Raw genomic sequence first — 18,031 nt, forward strand, 5'->3', positions numbered from 1 at the left:
TTTATGGGATTAATGTTGTCTCTGTATTTTCGATTGATTGCTGATATGTATAATGTTGTGAAATTGCTATTTCTGAAACTGTATTGAAAAGCTATGTGCTGTGAAATTGCTATTTTTGAAACTGTATTGAAAAGCTATGTATTGTGTAATTGCTATTTCTGTGATGATTGAAATACACTTGGAATTTCGATCGATGATTGTTGATGAGTTATGAATGGACTGATGATGACGTCGTGGTGTTAAAATCTAAATTTGCTAATTGGGAATTACATTGTATACTGATACCGGATTGGGACCTAGCCTGGAAAAGAAAGACAAAATTTATGGATGGGGGCTTGGGACGGGTGTCCCTTAAGTGAAGTGGGGCGGGCGGCCCTAAGGGAGGGGGCAGGCGCCCTATGATGTGTTGGGGGGGGGGTCTCCTTGTGGGACGGGTGTCCCATGTAGCTTTTAGGAAATTTTTCATTTTTGGAAATTGGGTACTAGTTTTAGCATAGTTAGTTCTGAGTTCCATTAATAATATTTAGGAGCACTGCTGGATTAAATTAACCATTTGAATCAAGTAACAACCTTGGAATAAATTAGTAAGTGATCGATTAAAAATGCAGTAGCAGATGAACAACTAGTAAATAAAGAAATAGTAGTAATAGTATTTCAAGATGCTTGAACTAAACATTTAGGTAGCAGGGATACTGGGGTAGCACACCAGTAATAGTAACTATAATAATAATCGACCGAAACTAATTTAATTGGGTAGAACTAATTAGGCGTGTTCAGAATGATTCGGTATCCGTAACTTTGTGACATTTTGGCGATGTTTTGAGGCGATGAATATGGTGATTTTTGTGAAGCTTGTGAAATTGCAAGAAATTGATGTGATGATTATTATCACTGATTATTGTTAATTTTGGCGATATAGGTGAATTCCTTGTGACAATATATATATATATATATATATATATATATATATATATATATATATATATATATATATATATATATATATATATATATATATATATATATTGTGATGTTCTTGTGATTGTTGCATTTCATCCGTGTCCCATGATTTGCATATTTTGACGACGGTCTTTATTTGACGAACAGTGACGAAGGCTTATGCCTGTATAAATGCCTCTATTTACTGGAAGTTAGTGATATGGGCTGAAGCCCCAGATACCACATGCTTTGTATCTGTCGTGTCTCATTCATTTGAATTTTTTGTGACATGTGTGAATTTGAATGTTAAACCGTTTTAACGGAAATTGTGAATTGAGATGTGTTATAACTTAAATCGTAAATATACTATTTATCATCACTTCATTTATATTGTTTGATATCTCTCCCTTTACTTGTTTTCACCGTTACCTTTATATTGGTAGCGTGCAGGTGATAGCAGTGGGTGAAGAGAAGCCGCCATGAGTCAAGTCGTTATTCGCTCTGATATGTAGCACTCGGGGGGACAAACGAATATTTTCTTTAATCATTTAATTGCTGAATTTTATGATGTTTTGTTTTGGCTTGTACGTTGATGTTAAATTGAGAAAGATGCTATGATGATGAGACTAAATTTTGGTGAAGTTTTATGAATTTTGCTGCGAAGTTAATTTTATTTGACGAAGTGCTTTTGAGGATAAAATTAAATGTTATAATTTTCCCGTCTTAATTTGTGTGCTATGTATCTATATGAAGGCGTGTATGCCGTATGTGAATTAAATGACGAATATGACATCCTATTTTATCGTGTGAATATTTATACTCTGATTTTTGAAATAAGTATTTAGGTAGATTTTGGGTGTTACATTGTGACCAAAAGTCAACTCTCTAGAGAATTAGGTCAAAAACCTTAGTTGTGTACCAGATGAATTTGGAAGTTGTTGATATAGAATTGAACTATACTTGGGCTTGGATATTGATGAGTGGAATCACATGAGTATATGATAATTCTTGAGCTCCTTTGTGAGTCTCAAAACCCTAATTTTCCTGAGCCTCTTGATCAATCACCTACCTTGGGAAACAAACAACAAGCAAACATAATCTTTTTGTATATTTTTGGTTAGCAAATGATGCACGATTGATTATGAATGATGATAATGATGATGATGATCACACTCTTTTCAAAATGAGGTGGGATATCAAGCTAAAAAATTGGGGTACAACAGGATCAATAAGCCATAACGGAAATGACGGTCGCTACAGAATTTGTGTTGTAGGCATGTGGTCCAGCCTTTAGGGTTTATTAGGAATTGAAATTGCCTACTAAGTAATGATAGTGGAACATTGAATCTCTATTTCTTATGGATACGGGGGTTATTCCCTTAACTTCTCTTTTTCATTATCTTTGACAAAGACATGTCATTCCCCACGTTTCCCTATATTGAGCAAGCAAGAGTGACATGGGAAATATCATCTCCCTCATGGGAGATAAGATTTAATCGCCCTTTATTGCCGACATGGTCTCCTTGCCTTTTGTGGGCCCTTCGCAATATATCGCTAGATACATATAAGACTTTGGCTGTTGGGTTTGCATTTTTGAAAAGTGAAAAAGAGTATTACTTTACGTGGGCTTTAGAAGTGTATCAGACTATTTTAAAAGACCAAGAAAATATGCCACAAGTGATTTTCATTAGTCACAATACAACACTGATGAATCTGGTTGGAAAGGTGTTTCATATGTCATATGCTTTATTACGTAGAGATCATATGACAAACAACGTGAGAGGTAGGCTTAAGCATGCGGTGGATACCAAACAAAACAAGGTTCAAGACGAAAAGTTTTCAAACCTGGTGTAATACTGGAAAGCATAATGGTTGCATGGAGAGCTATAATAAATTCTTCTTTGGAAGCATTTTATGTTTGTAGGTGTTTTCATGTTGGTTGCATTTGTGGTAAAACATACCTGGGTGTTTAATGTCTTGACCAATGTCATGACATATTTTATATGGTATTGTGCAGGCTGCATATGGTTAAGCTAATATAGGTTTTGTCCGTGAATGTCATGACCGATGTCATGACATCCATGTTTGACAGCAGGAGTTGTTATGTTTTACTATTATGTTTCCTGATTTCTCTCAATCTACAGTTTAGGAAACATTTTATTGTATGTTGGATATTTCTCTTAGAAGATTTCGTTAACAGCACATTCTGTAACATCCTGATGACATGTATATTAGGTTAACTTGGTTAACCCTAATTTGTTTCTTGGAAAGCCCGAGGCCCAAGAGCTGCATATAAGAAGACAGCAATCCTAATTTGGAACGCAGAGAGATTTGTTAATTGTGAAAAACCGTAGTTCTGTGTCTGTGTGTTTAGTCTCTTGTACTCCAAGCAACTTCCTTTTGATGATTGTATTGGAATAGGTTGTTTTTTGTACTTTGTCGCTGTCATACCCCAAAATTTGCCCACACTTTTCAAAAATTCAAAACAGTTTCAAAAATTGGGTTTTATAAAAATTTAGGATTCATTTACATTGATATCCTATTTTTATAAATATTCGATTTAAAGTCTATTTTTAAAATATAGTAGTTTACTCTTAAAATTGCTTATATTTTAATAAATAGAAAATACTGGCCGATGCTTCATATACTTTCAATTGGCTTTTTACTTCAAATAAATAGCATAGCACAATTGGTAAGAATGAAAGGCTTGCAAACAAAAAGGTCACGGGTTCAACTCCCGCTTGGTGCATTTCCATCTTTTTTTCTAACTATTTTTAATCCTTTTTGCACTTGGACGCACCTGGACACAAGTACGTCCAGGTTCTTAATGGGCCTTTGGATTGGATTTTTTTATGAGTTTGACCTAATTCCTCTCTATAAATAGAGACTCTCCACTATCTCTTTTTCATCAACAATTTTCTAAACCTTTTTTAATCAACAATTCTCATGCTCTCCCAACCACAATTAACCAACAATTTTTACAAACTTTTTCTTATACGCTTTTCAACTTCTTTTCAAGAGTTTTCAATTTCTTTTAGCTTTTGGCCGATGATTCTCAATATGAGGCCTCCCTTTTATTTACAATTGGTTTTTTAATTGATTGGAACTATATGATGAATATTGTTTGATGGTATTTGTTTTCAAAGAAATTGTTTTTTTTTCTCACGTAAATAATCATACACTAACAATTTGAGATCTTTAAAGTGCCAGTCATATAAAAGTATGTTTGTGTTAATGTTCAAGATGTGGTTTTTTCTGCATAGTAACTATATTGGTTGGGTGAATGTCTTAAGACAATGCAAATTCTGAGAAATCAAATTCAATTTGACCCTTCATCCATACTTTTACTAAAAGTCAACCACTAAAAGTCAACCTTTACAGTTATAGCCATCATCGATTATATTACACTCTATCATTATATATTATCTCAAACTTTACAATAATATTCCATTACGTTGTTTTGGGTTTTATTGCAATGTTATGTTTTTTTAGGAAAATGAAAGAAGCCATTCACTAATTTCATGTACAGAGAAACCAAAAAGAAAACGACAAGAGCATCCTTCAAAAACGTCTTCAACGAATCCGCCTGAGTTCATCGCATTCATACACACTCTGCAGACTCAAACTCAACAAGAATCAAACACGGCTTCACCGATTCAGAGCCTCTATGCCATAACTTCAGATTGAAATCGCTGGAAACACAACCAAAGCGCATCCAAGCCCCTTCACCTCTTCCGAATGCACATCATCATCATCGACACAACAAGGATGACAGAACCCATTTTTTAGTTGATTTCAAAAACAACAATTGCTCTTTTCTTTTGTGTTTATGGCAGGTAACAGAAAATTTGGGACAGGTGCAAGGAATAAATCAAAATCAAAAACACCAGTGTTGCAGATCCGATATCGATCCGCCGCCATCACGCGTGACTCCACCACCTTCTCCGACCGCACAACGACACAACCACCGCGCCGGAGTTTGATCACCAACGATCGTGCGAAAGCATCACACCCACACAAACTTCCGACGCCGTGAACCACTCGCACCACCACCGCACCGGCAACAACACAACCCGCAACACCGACGCATCTCCAAAATCAACTCACAGCAACCCAACACAACTAGCACCAATTCAGAACGTTTTCTGATTCGGTATGCTTTATTACTCGTTCCCTTTATCGCTGCATTTTATGCTCCAATCTACTGCTTATTTGATGTTGCTGTTTGTTTATATTGTTGAAATATGAATGTTGAGTAAGTGGAGATCAATGGAGAGAGGACTTGAAAGCAAGAGATGATTTTGTTGTTGTTTGTTTGAAAAAGCATGAGATTGATGTGAGAGATAAGTTCAGAGTGAGAGCGAGAGTGAGGCGAGTGAGAGAAAGAGGAAAGGGATGGTTTGTGTTATTGCTCCACTAGGGTTTTTCCCTCATTTGAATTTTGTTGGGCCTCCTCTGTTCACCAAACCCGGCCCAATCCGTTTTTTATTCAATACAGCTCCCCATCACCTGCGGCTACACCCCCTGTTGGGTTTATTTTAATCTTCAATTTGGGCCGAGCCTCAAGGCCAAGCGCCTTTATATCCTCTTTTCAGTTATTCTGTCACTCTTTTAATGTTTGTGGTGGAATGGTAGAAATACCTCTCTGTAAAGATGATTTCATGTCTCTTTACTGTAAACAAAGGTTTAATTCAAGCTTCAACCTTGAGCTTTAAGCAAGGCACCAAAAATAATTAGTTTCCCTAATTAGTTCTCCGAACTACAAAAAGCTCTGACTTCCATTAGGGATATGTAGGCATGAGGTTCACAAGGAATCTCAGCGAGCTAATAAAAAACCAAAAATAGTCAGTCTGTCTGTCTTTATTTTAATTCAATTCAATTCTCTCTCCTAACACAAAGGAGAAACTTTCCCAATAATAAGCAACAAACACAAACACATAGACACAGAGAAGGTTCCCGTAGAGTACTACGGATATGTAGGGTGCTTAAACTCTTCCCTATGTATAACCGACCCCCCGGACTCCAAAATTTCTAGTCTAGGTGAATCCCCACACTTAGCAAACTCCTAGGGTTTATTTGAGATCTTTTCCCCCTCTCCTACTCGTAGGATAATTAAAAAGTTCGTGTGATATCGTAGGAAGAACTGAAACAAAATTCATCCCGCCCCGGGCGCATCCTCCTTCCAAATTTCGCGTGAAGGGTCTAGCGTGCTGTCCTCCCAAGTGAAACAGGGAGGTAAAGAAAACGACAGCCACACAGAGAAGTCGTCCATAAATATTTCCATTATCCCATCCAAGAAATCGGCAAAGTGTTATACCCCAAAATTTGCCCGATCAATTCACATCTTTTAATTCATCAAGGGTCAAAATTAAGAGTCATGGGGTTTGACATTCACATTGTCAAACTCACCCCCTTATAAAATACCTTGAGTTAAAATGGGGTGAAATTAACAGGTATCTTGGGTCCGAACATTTGGCCCATCTGTCTCAGGCTGGGATCATGTTTGGGGATATTCTAATGGGTTTTTATTTTCGAAAAATATATATTTGATTGGTAAGTTATTGATTTAGTTCTATTAGTATTTAATTTTGTTAAATGTTTATTATTAATATCATTACTAATATTAGGATTATCATTTGAGTTTTTTATTATGATCAGATTATTATTATAGTTTTTTATTTATAAGTATTATTAATCATTAGGATTAGGATTTTTATACATTATTAGAATTATTAGTATTATTATTATTACGATTATTTTTAATTATTAAGTTAGTTGGGCAATAGGCCCATTAGGTGTAGAAATACCCTAAATTGACTAATATAAATACAAATATTTTCTAACAAATAAGGGAGGGGTCATTCTCTCTAATCCTAATACCACATACAGACAAATGTTTCAGTAACCTAGAAAGTACAAGATTGGCTGCAGAAAACTTTATTAAAACACAAAAAAGTCGTGAACGAAGAGAAGCAGCGGAAGGATTTTGGGACCAATTCAGGGCAAACCAAACATCTGAATCAATCTCCTGGAGTTCTCTGAGTGTAACCAAATCACCGGCGTCGATCTGAACGCGCTTATACGTGCCCGGACGTTCACGTTCTATGCTCAAAAAATGTCGATTCGAGTTCCATCATATATGCATCATAAATCAAATTTGAATACATGTTTGTGTTTCTAATCTTGTTCAGAATCTCCCCGTGTCATTTAATTGAATTTTATTGCAGGTTTCGTGAATCACCATTGCTAGGGTTCTTGAGCTCTGATTTGGGGATTGTTAATTAGGGACAAAATTAAACAAGATTAAGGACATTATTTGACTCGGGAGGTTATTCACGGTTGATTGGGGTTATTATCAGTTATTAATTGATGATGATTCGCAAGTTACTTAGGAGGAAGGCTGAGGCCGGTTGAAAGTTTCTGCGCTTCAGGAAAAAAAGTGGAGGAGACAAAGCTACAGTATCGGCGCGCAGGTTTTAAATTTACGAAGCAATTTTGTTTAATATATCATGTTATCGATGCATCTTTTAAACAGACGGATTGCTTGGTTGGAATGGTAAGTGGGGTGTTTTGAGGTAAGGGGCGTGGGTTCGATCCCCACCTTCAACATTATTTTTAATGAAAATGCAGGTTACTTGATCTAGTGCCATGCGTCCTCATTGGCTTATGACGCACCTTCCGCTCTCACAACTGGATGAGCAGTTCATCAGATCTAACGTCACCAAGGAAGAGGTTCATCATGCACCCTCAAAACCTCAACATACATGATTACTACCAGGTTTTCTTCATATATTTATTTTATTATTTATTTTATTTAATTAGGTTAATTGTTTAGAATTAATAGTTAATTTAATTTAATTAATTCTTGTTAGGGTTTGGTGAAAATTAGGATTAGAATAGTAAACTAGGATTAGGTTTAGGATTATCACCCGATTATTCGATTATTTCGGTTAATTTATTTAATTAATTTTAAATATGATAAATCATAAAAAACCCTAGGAATGTGTAACCAATACATTAGGGTTTGCCCAATCCCACTGGCCACTTGGCCAAAGTTTTAAGATTTAATTTGTTATTCGTTCCGACTAAATCTACTAGTCGCAATGATTAATAATCGATTAATTTAATTAATCAAATCCAACAATAAAACACATTTTATTTTGCTAAATGGTTCTAAACAAATCTATTGGTTACAATGATTAGCATACTTAACTCGTTATCGTGTAGTAATCAAACCTATTGGTTATGAGGGATAACGATAAATAATTTCAATTACAATATTAAAATATACTCCATTTGCTGTCCGTGACGATCGAATCTATCGATCAGAGCAACCAGCAATACATTATTTATTCCGTTAACGATAATGATCTAACATATTGATCATCGCAACTAACGGTGACATATTAAACCAGGGTTGTACGCCAAACATTTAAAACACATTAAACCACGAAACTACGGATTTTCATCTCTTCAATACTGCGATTTTCAAATCTACGATAAGGTAATTCAAAATACCTTCGAACTTCGCATTTCAAAAACTATGACAAGGTAACTCAAAATACCTTCAAACCATATCAAATCAAACTCAAAGGCGTACAACCCTATGCCCGAACTACGTTGACTCTGATTCTCCATAAGGAGATACGTAGGCACTTGGTAACAACGCGAGTCCCCCTCCTCAAAACTCTAATCATGTTCATAATATTTGTTTGTCAACCTTATTACTTTCTGTCATCTTTCTTTATAACCTTGCCATAAACCTTTACTTTACAATGCAACCTTTAGGAAAGGGTTGAGGGTGCCTAACACTTCCCTCGACCTGATTATAATAACTTACCCTGAATCTTTAAACTGCGTAGGGTTTCCTATTCGCCCTTCAGAATAGGTGGCGACTCTAAACCTTTAATTTTTAGGGCAGGTTGCTACACAAAGATTGCCATCATAGGCGAATGTCTGAAAGGCATTTGTCTATAGGCGAATGTACCTTAAGGTTATGTCAATGTGGTCTTCTCTTGGTCATCGGGGTGGATAGAAATTTGGAAAAATCCAGAGTACCCATCTAGATAGCAGAAATGAGACTGTTTGGCCAAGCGCTCGAGCATTTAATCTATGAAAGGTAAAGGTAAATGATATTTGCGAGTGGCTTTGTTTAACTTCCTATAGTCGATGCATATTCTCCATCCAATTTGAGAACGTTTTGCTACAGATTCGCCTTTTGCGTTAGTGATTACGGTGACTCCTCCTTTCTTTGGTACGGCATGAACAAGGCTAACCCATTTACTATCGGATATAGGATATATGATTCCTGCTTCTAACAGCTTTTCAATTTCCTTTTTAACAACATCGCTCATGATGGGATTAATTCGTCTTTGATGCTCCATAGAGGTTTTGCAATCTTCCTCGAGTATAATGCGATGCATACAGATAGAAGGACTTATTCCTCACAGATCTGAGATGTTTTAGCCTAGAGCAGTTAGATATTTTCTTAGGACAATTAGTAACTTTTCGGTTTCAGTTCTTCCTAAATCAATGTTTACTATGACAGGTTTTTTAAGTTCTTCGTCTAGGAATTTGTACCTTAGATCATTCGGTAATGTTTTAAGTTCTACAACAGGTTTCTTAGGACCAGGTATAGGATCAGGAGTCAATGCAAGGCATTCACTTAGGTGGTTGTCTTGGTATTCCCCACGCTAATTATCATCTTCGAAAATAGGCAATATCAGAATTCTTAGGATTTAAGTATCCTTCGGTGGTTCTGACTTTATTTCCTTCACACATTTATCGATGATGTCAATAAAACAACATGTGTCTACTATAGCATGGCTTTAAGGAATTGAGAGAGGATGAATTCAATTTTAATCTTCTCCGACATTGAAAGTCAGTTTCCATCGTTTCACATTGATGATAGCACCAGCAGTGGCTAAGAAAGGTCTCCCTAGTATGATTGGAATGTTAGAATCTTCTTGGATGTCCATTATGATGAAATCTGTGGGAATATAGAATTGACCTATTTTAACGGGAATGTTTTCTAGCATACCTACAGGGTACTTCACAGAGCGATCAGCTAATTGTAAAGATATTCTTGTTGGTCTTAGTTCGCCTAATTGAAGTTTTTCACAGATTAAAAGGGGCATTAAACTCACACTAGCTCCTAAATCTCAGAGTGCTTTGTCTATGACGAATTTTCCTATTACACAAGGTATGGAGAAACTACCAGGGTCTTTCAGCTTAGGTGGCATATTGTTTTGGATAATAGCGCTACGTTCTGCGGTGAGCATCACTGTTTCATTGTCCTTAAGTTTCTTTTTGTTAGACAGTATCTCTTTAAGAAATTTGGCATAAGATGGCATTTGTGTTATGGCTTCGGTGAATGGTATTGTTATGTTTAATTGCTTCAGAAGTTCCATAAATTTCTTAAATTGTCCTTCAGTTTTAGACTTAGCTAATATTTGAGGAAATGGAATAGGTGGCTTATATGGTGGTAGATGTACGTATGGTTTTGTCTTTTCAGCAGCATCTCTAGCTATAGTTTCTGGCTCAGTAGGTTTATCTGATTCATCATTACTTTTTTCCTTTTTGGTTTCATTTTCCTTTTGTTGGGACATCGGTTTAGTTAGGATTCTTGGATCTACTGGTCCATCTAATTCAGTCCCACTTTGTAATGTAATGGCATTAGCATGACCTTTCGGGTTAGGTTATGGTTGACCAGGAAATACTCCAGTTGGAGCAGCAGTTGTTGCTTGTTATTTGGCTACTTGGGAAATTTGGGTTTCTAGCATTTTGTTATGTGTAGCCAAGGCATCTACTTTGGTTGCTAATTGTTTCACTAATTCAGAGGTGTGTACATTTTGGTTCATGAAATCCTTATTTTGTTGTGTTTCAGTAGCAACAAAGTTCTCCATCATTATCTCTAGGTTGGACTTACGAGGTGCTTCAGGAGCGGCTTGAGGTGCAACTTGGTTATAGACGCACACAATCCGCACAATAGGATTGATGCCACCATTGGACCGGAGTCCTACAAATCACCACTAGGCCAAAGTCCTAACATATGACATGAATACATGATATACATAATGCAAAACAATACAACCCCGTCTGGTCAAAGTGCATCATCATTCACGTACTCGTCACAACATCATGTTCACAAACAACATTTTTCACATCAAATCATTATTATATGGGTTAATAGCCATTTACCCCCTGTCGTATAACGCATTGTTATTCTTATTGGAGAAATTTGGATGATTCTTCCATCATGGGTTATAAGTGTTAGAATACGATTTTCCTTGAGCGTAGTTCATTTGGTCAAGAGGAATTCCAGTTAGCAATTGGAATTCGGAAATGATATGTCTAGGTACTCCACATATCTCGCAGTTTGAAGCTACGACAACCACGGTGGTTGCGGGAGTCATAGATAGACTTTCAATCTTTTGAGTCAGGGCGTCTACTTTAGCGTTGACGCGGTCTATGCCACTGACTTCGTACATTCCTCCTTTAGCTTGAGGTTTCTCCACAGATGCTCGTTCTCCTCCCTATTGATAATGATTCCGCGTCATGTTTTCATTGAGTTGATAAGCTTCATTATAAGGTTTGTCCATTAATGCACCACCAGCGGCGGCGTCTAGAGATAATTTGGTATTATAGTGGAGACCACCATAGAAGGTGTGGATGATCAGCCATGGTTCAAGTCCATGATGCAGGCAAAGTCTCAGCATATCCTTGTATTTGTCCCAAGCTTCGAAAAGTGATTCATTGTCTTTTTGAGTAAATCCGTTGATTTGGCCTCTCAGCATTGCAGTTTTACTAGGTGGGAAATATCTTGCTAAGAAGAATTTCTTCAGTTCGTCCCATGTAGTTATGGAATTGGAAGGTAAGGATTAGAGCCATGCCCTGGCTCTATCTCTTAGAGAAAAGGGAAAAAGAAGTAATTGAATTGATTCGGGACTAACGTGGTTAGCTTTTATTGTGTCTGCATATTGCACGAACACGGATAAATAGAGATTTGGATCAACCATAGGGCTTCCAGAAAATTGATTTTGTTGCACGGCTTGCAACAATGACGGTTTAAGCTCGAAGTTGTTTGCCTCGATGGCAGGTGCAGCGATACTCGAGTGCGGTTCAGCTCGAAAAGGGGCAGCGTTGTCCTTAAGAGGATGATTAACTAGTTCAGCCATGTCTGGTTTTGGAGTTGGTTCTTCATGAATGGGAATCAACTCTTCGGGAAATGGAATCGGGTCTACTTTGGGAAGTTCATGGATTCGACGTCTTATGTTAACAAAATGTTCGATTTCGTTGATTCATTTTATTAATTCCCCTCCTTGTAAACGATTATTTAGCATACAATCGTTCAAAGAAAAGAAAAGTGTTGCCTTAGTCTGTACTGTGCAACAGCGGAGTTACGATATTGACTAAATTAGTCCCCGACAATGGCGCCAAAAACTTGATCGCAACTTAGTATGTCTATAGAATACTGACTGCAAGTGCACATTCGTATGGCGTAGCTTTAAAGATTATCGAACCCAAAGGACTAAAAATCAACCTACCGTTATATAATGTTGCGGTGTAAATCTAAGGCTAATGATGTTCGATTAACAAATAAGGGGGGCGAAATAATTTAATAAAGTCTAAAATTAATTATGGGGAAACACCGGTATGTAATTATCTAACATCAGGGATTCAGTAATTTATTGGCACTGTTTCGAATGACACAAAAAACTTCTTTCAGTGAAAACTATTGGTTTAAAAATCTTTGTCTCACACTCTCGTGTTTATTGATTCCGACTATATAATTGGACCTAAATGATCTCTCTCGTTGTGTCATAAAAAATCCTAAAATACTATTTGAAAACAAATAGTGTTCAGTTAATTTTAAAGCGCTCTCGCTGTATTCAAAATTAACATTTCATTCTTACTGTCCGGTTAAAATTTCAAACTCTCGTTCTTATTAATTTTTACCTCTATACTTTCTTTTACTCTCATAATAAAACAATTTCAATATTAATTCTAAGAATCGAACCAGAAAAGAGAATTGATTTAGAAAATAGTTTGTGTCAATTCATTACCTAATTCCTTCGGCTTATGATTACATACCGGTATTGATAAGTTTATCCAGACATGGTATTCATAACAGATTCACAATCATAAATAGCAGACATAAATTTAAGCATGGTTGCAGACATAAAATTATAATGGTAAAACATGTAAAATATAAAAACCTGGAAATTTAATTGAAGATTGAAATATGCTTTGAGTATCAGATGCAAATCCTCCACAGACTGATAGGTTTTTTGCTTCTTTGTCTCTTAGAATATAAACCAACCGAAATTTCCGGAACAGTAAAACCTAAACTAACACTGAAAGTCTAAAAATAAACTAAGGGGCTTTTGATTTCTGGTGTAGAAATTAAAAGCTGAAACGGGAGTGGAAAGAACAAAAGGAAACTGGAAATTGCAGAAGAAAATAGGATGCTCTGAACTGTATTGCAAAAACTGGGTAAAAACTGCCGAACCCCCAAATGTTGTTTCGGTCTCCTTTTATAAGTCGTCTTCGTAACAATTCAATGAGAGAATTTAGGGGAAGTGGAAGTTGCTTTGTTGAAGAATCGATTCTGAGAGTCTTGCGGAGAGGAGAACGCTGAAGTTGTGGAAGTTGAAGTGTGACTCAGTCGTGGAGAAAAATATGGGAATAAAACCACATAAAACACTTGTGGCGGAGGCCACAAGTGTGAGGGACGTGCGTCCCTTTCTTCTGCAGCAGACGTGGCCTAAAGGGGCGGGGGCCACAAGCGTGAAGGGTGGGTGCCCCCACCTTATTATTCCAACGTTGTGTGCACCTTGGGGGTGGGCGCCCCATTGCTAGAGAGTGGGCGCCCCCACCTTGTTATCTTTTTTTTCTTTTTATTTTCTTGTAAATTAAATAATGGGCCTCCAACACAGTCTTTTGCATTTCTTCATTCTTTCACCGAATAATTCTTCGAAAATACTTTAATTCTCTTCTTTTTAATAGAACTCGGGAAAAATTAAATACCTGAAATAAAACGAGAATACCAGCATAATACTAAAATAAAATAATATAATTAAAGCAAAATAAAGACAAAATCTATATTAATCGAATCAAATATACGATATAATTTCGTGTTATCAGTGGTTTTTATACAAAACTATATTCGGTGGCGGAGCCCGGATTTTTTTTAATGGGAATAAAAGTGTAGTTATTTTGACTTTGCTAATAAAATAATTAAATATTTATTATAACATTTTAATAAAACACTTAACACAACAATTAATTTTACAAATTAGTAATTATTGAAGAGAAATAAGAGACAAAAATAAATTTCATTTAAGCAAAAAAAAAAACTATACTTCTAAATATTACTAATTGTGAGTTTGTGAGTATTTTTTATATATTTTTATGACCATTATTAGTTCTTAATGAATGTATTAATAGATAAAATTAAGTTAATGTTGAATTCAAAATAAAAATATATAAACTTTAGATATTAATAGAAATGATGATGCATATATGAATAAAAAAGAGAAGGATAACAAATTTAAGACAAAGTGTGTAAGTGAATAATTCATAGTAAGTGAACAAGTGTTTTTTAATAAGTAAAAAAATAACAGCAGATCTTATTCAAGATTACTATCATCATATAAATTAGGTAAAACTCATCATATAAATTAGGCAAAGTAAATTTTGATAAGGTGCCCAAGTTTACAAATAACATACAAAATTTTTATGTAGCAAAAAACAGATGGATAAAGTCATGTTGGGATTGAAAAATTATTTAATACTACTATCAAAACAAACTTTTGTTTTCTTGTGGGGGCTTTAGCTCCTAAGTTGTTACATGTGTATCTTCCACTGACTATATTGACTAGATTGTAGATGTCAAAGATGCTGATAATTGTGGTTATCGCTCTGTTTCAGCATTGCTTGGTAACAAATTAAGAAAGAGAATCACACACTTGTCAGCCAACATCTTATCAAAGATTTATACGAAATCATACACAACACTATATGGGAAAAATGAAATTCATCCATCTCTTATTCATTGTGTTAGTGGTTCAGCACCGGAGGAAAAATGATGTGCTTCCCTGAAATGAATAATCTTATAGAAAATGCATATAATAGGATGTGTAATAATCTGACAAGATATGATTTATCGGAAATATTTTTCCCACTTTGAAGTGGCTCACCTTGTAATCCAATCGGATATATTATATTTATTGGGTAACTTTCAAAATCATAACATTCTGTTCAAGTTTTCTCAAACCGTGAGTGGACATCTCATTCCATAAAAGAAGATAAAAGTTGGATGGATAATTTTTTTGATAGGAATGCGGAGTTTGCCAAGTTAAGAAAAATGGAAAAATGTAAAGCATGGAAATTCAAAGGTCGAACTATTTATATATAAATTTAGGTGGTGACACATATTTTAATGTATTTTAGTTTTATCTTACCAGGCATTTTAGGTGGAGACATTTTCTTTTTGTATATAATGTTGGATTGATTTATTCAACAATGTGTTTCAGGTACTTTTTGAAGTGTTTTAATGTATATAACATTACTTGTTAAAAATAAGGAAGTTTTGTGCGTAACATTATCTGTTTGTAATATTAACTTCTGTAATGGATGAATCCAAATTTTAAAATACGGACACCCCATAGTATTTGTTATGTTATCCTTTCATAAGAAAAAGGGTCATTTGGTAATTCAATATCCATACAAACCCTTAATTGTACCTAATTTATTCTGCATTCAAACTCTAGAATGACAGTTGAGACAATATAACTTTTGTATGGTCCTTATTTCTCTAAAACTTGTATAGACATGCCTTTGATGTAGATGTAACTATCAAAAAATACTATAGAATGTCTCAATATTGGTATCTCGCATTTGTTAACTTCAAAAAATGTGAGTTTGGATCTTAAATTTAGGGTCACAGAGGGCACCTCTCTTGAAGTTCTGAAATAGAAAATGGATAATCTCTTGTACTACCCAAAAAATCGAAGGATGGTTAAGATCGAGTATCATTCACCCTCGATTGATGAAAAAGGAAAGTTAAGGTTCGGCAACTTTCAGTTGAAGACGGGTGAAGATTTAAGAGTTATGTGGAGTATATTTCATTGTTACGAAAGAAATTGTCCAATCAAAGTGGATGCAAATGTGGCGAGATCGATCAACGACATCCAAAAGATGTTGAAATATCCTCAACCATCTCTAGATCATGAAGTGTGATGTTAGATTTTATGTCAACAAATATTTATGTAATGCTACGTAATCATGTATGTGATAATAAATATTTATTTTAATGTGTGTTTTCTTAATCTCTTGTTTGAAATTACTTATGTATTTTGATAATATGTTATATTATAGATTTCATATTCCAGAAAAATCTCATGTCATGATTTTCTGTTCTAGTATGAAATTTACTTTGTTTTCCTAATAACATGATATATTTCGGATTTTACATTCCAAAAACTCTCCTGGATGAAATTGTGGTGCGTTTAAGTAGTAGTATCAAGGAAGAATCAGGATTCTAAAATCTGATTTTGTTTAACACTGGCTTTGGTATGTTTCATGAAAATGTTGTGTATTTCAAGCTTGTATAGATTTTAAAATCTAAAATCTAAGAGTATTTTTAGAACTTCATGAGAATGTACGTAACACATAAGTGTAATTAGTGAACCAACCCATCCTGTATTTTTTTAATGTTAATATTTAGTATGTTATAAGCTTTACTAGTAAGAGACCCGTGCTGTCGCACGGGTACATGTTTATTTGATGTAGTATATTTTAAATGATGTGAAAGTCAATATTAAATGTCACTATGATCAATTTTATTAATTAATATGTAAATTATTAGATTTGAAAAAATTATAAATTTTGATAGAATATTTACTTCATAATATTATAAGAAATGTAAGTGTAAAATTTAAAATATAAATGAAAAATATGAAATTATTTACCAGGGCCGGCCCTGTGGGGGTGCAAGAAGCGCTACCGCACAGGGCCTCCAAATTTAGAGGGCCTCAAATTTAATTAATTAGTTTAATATAAATATATAATTAAATAATATATAACACTTGAGCGAATAGTTAATCACTTGTTTCATTATAGCCTCGTGGTTAAGTGTGCTTCTAGAGAAGCTATCACTATGCAGGTTCGAACCCCAACTTTGTAATTTTTTTTCATTATTAAAGAAAAGCTATCACTTAGAAGTTAGAATCGTTTTGAAATTTATTATGGATACACAAACATCTTAATCATTTCATTTCCTTTATTAAAGATCTTTCAAAATTTAATTCAATTTCTTTAAATTTTATTTTAAATAATAACATTTTAATGAACTATTATAATTAAATAATCAAAGATTTATTATATGATGAACTGATCATTTGTTATTATTTTTTATAATTAAATATTGTACAATATTATTTTTTGGGTATTGTCTTGCTTCATAATAATGTTTTAAAACTTAATAAATATATTATTTAATTTTACTCAAATTATTATTAAATATAGTAAATTAATAAATTAAGTTATTCAATATAAATGATTTTTGAACATATTTTAGCTTAATTTATTTACAAGTATTTTCATTAATTTAGATTTTTATTGTGAATTGACACAATAATAAATTTGATGTAGTACTTGCTGCATTTGAAAAATGAAATTATACTCTTATATTTTGTAATTTCACAATGTTAATTATTTATAAATTAAAATACTTTGTTATTAATATTGTAGAAATCGTTCAAATAATTATTACCTTTTATTAAATAGTATGAATTTTTTTATAAATGGAGGATAGTAGGAGTATAAAGATGGAAAAAACAAATTTCAAATGACTCAAATTTTTATAGAATATTTCAATATCATTATATATATATATATATATATATATATATATATATATATATATATATATATATATATATATATATATATATATATATATATATATATATATATATATATATATATATATATATATATATATATATATATATATAAAGGGCCTAATGTTAAAATAGATCAGGGCCTCTAAATTGTTTGGGCCGGCCCTGTTATTTACTTAATTGTA

At 34.1% G+C, this 18,031-nt stretch overlaps 1 long non-coding RNA gene and 1 other non-coding gene across 2 annotated transcripts; both read left to right on the plus strand.

Annotated features, from left to right (window-relative positions):
• Nucleotides 1-4,334: 4,334 nt before the first annotated feature.
• On the plus strand, nucleotides 4,335-16,256 carry LOC131620499 (uncharacterized). Its single transcript, XR_009289163.1, has 3 exons — nucleotides 4,335-5,092; nucleotides 7,167-7,717; nucleotides 14,872-16,256. It is a non-coding gene; the product is annotated as an uncharacterized LOC131620499 (long non-coding RNA).
• LOC131621185 (small nucleolar RNA R71) lies at nucleotides 11,629-11,735 on the plus strand. The gene has a single exon (XR_009289511.1). It is a non-coding gene; the product is annotated as a small nucleolar RNA R71 (small nucleolar RNA).
• Nucleotides 16,257-18,031: the final 1,775 nt, after the last annotated feature.

Source organism: Vicia villosa, linkage group LG7, assembly GCF_029867415.1.
Source record: "Vicia villosa cultivar HV-30 ecotype Madison, WI linkage group LG7, Vvil1.0, whole genome shotgun sequence".
Lineage (NCBI taxonomy): Eukaryota > Viridiplantae > Streptophyta > Magnoliopsida > Fabales > Fabaceae > Vicia > Vicia villosa.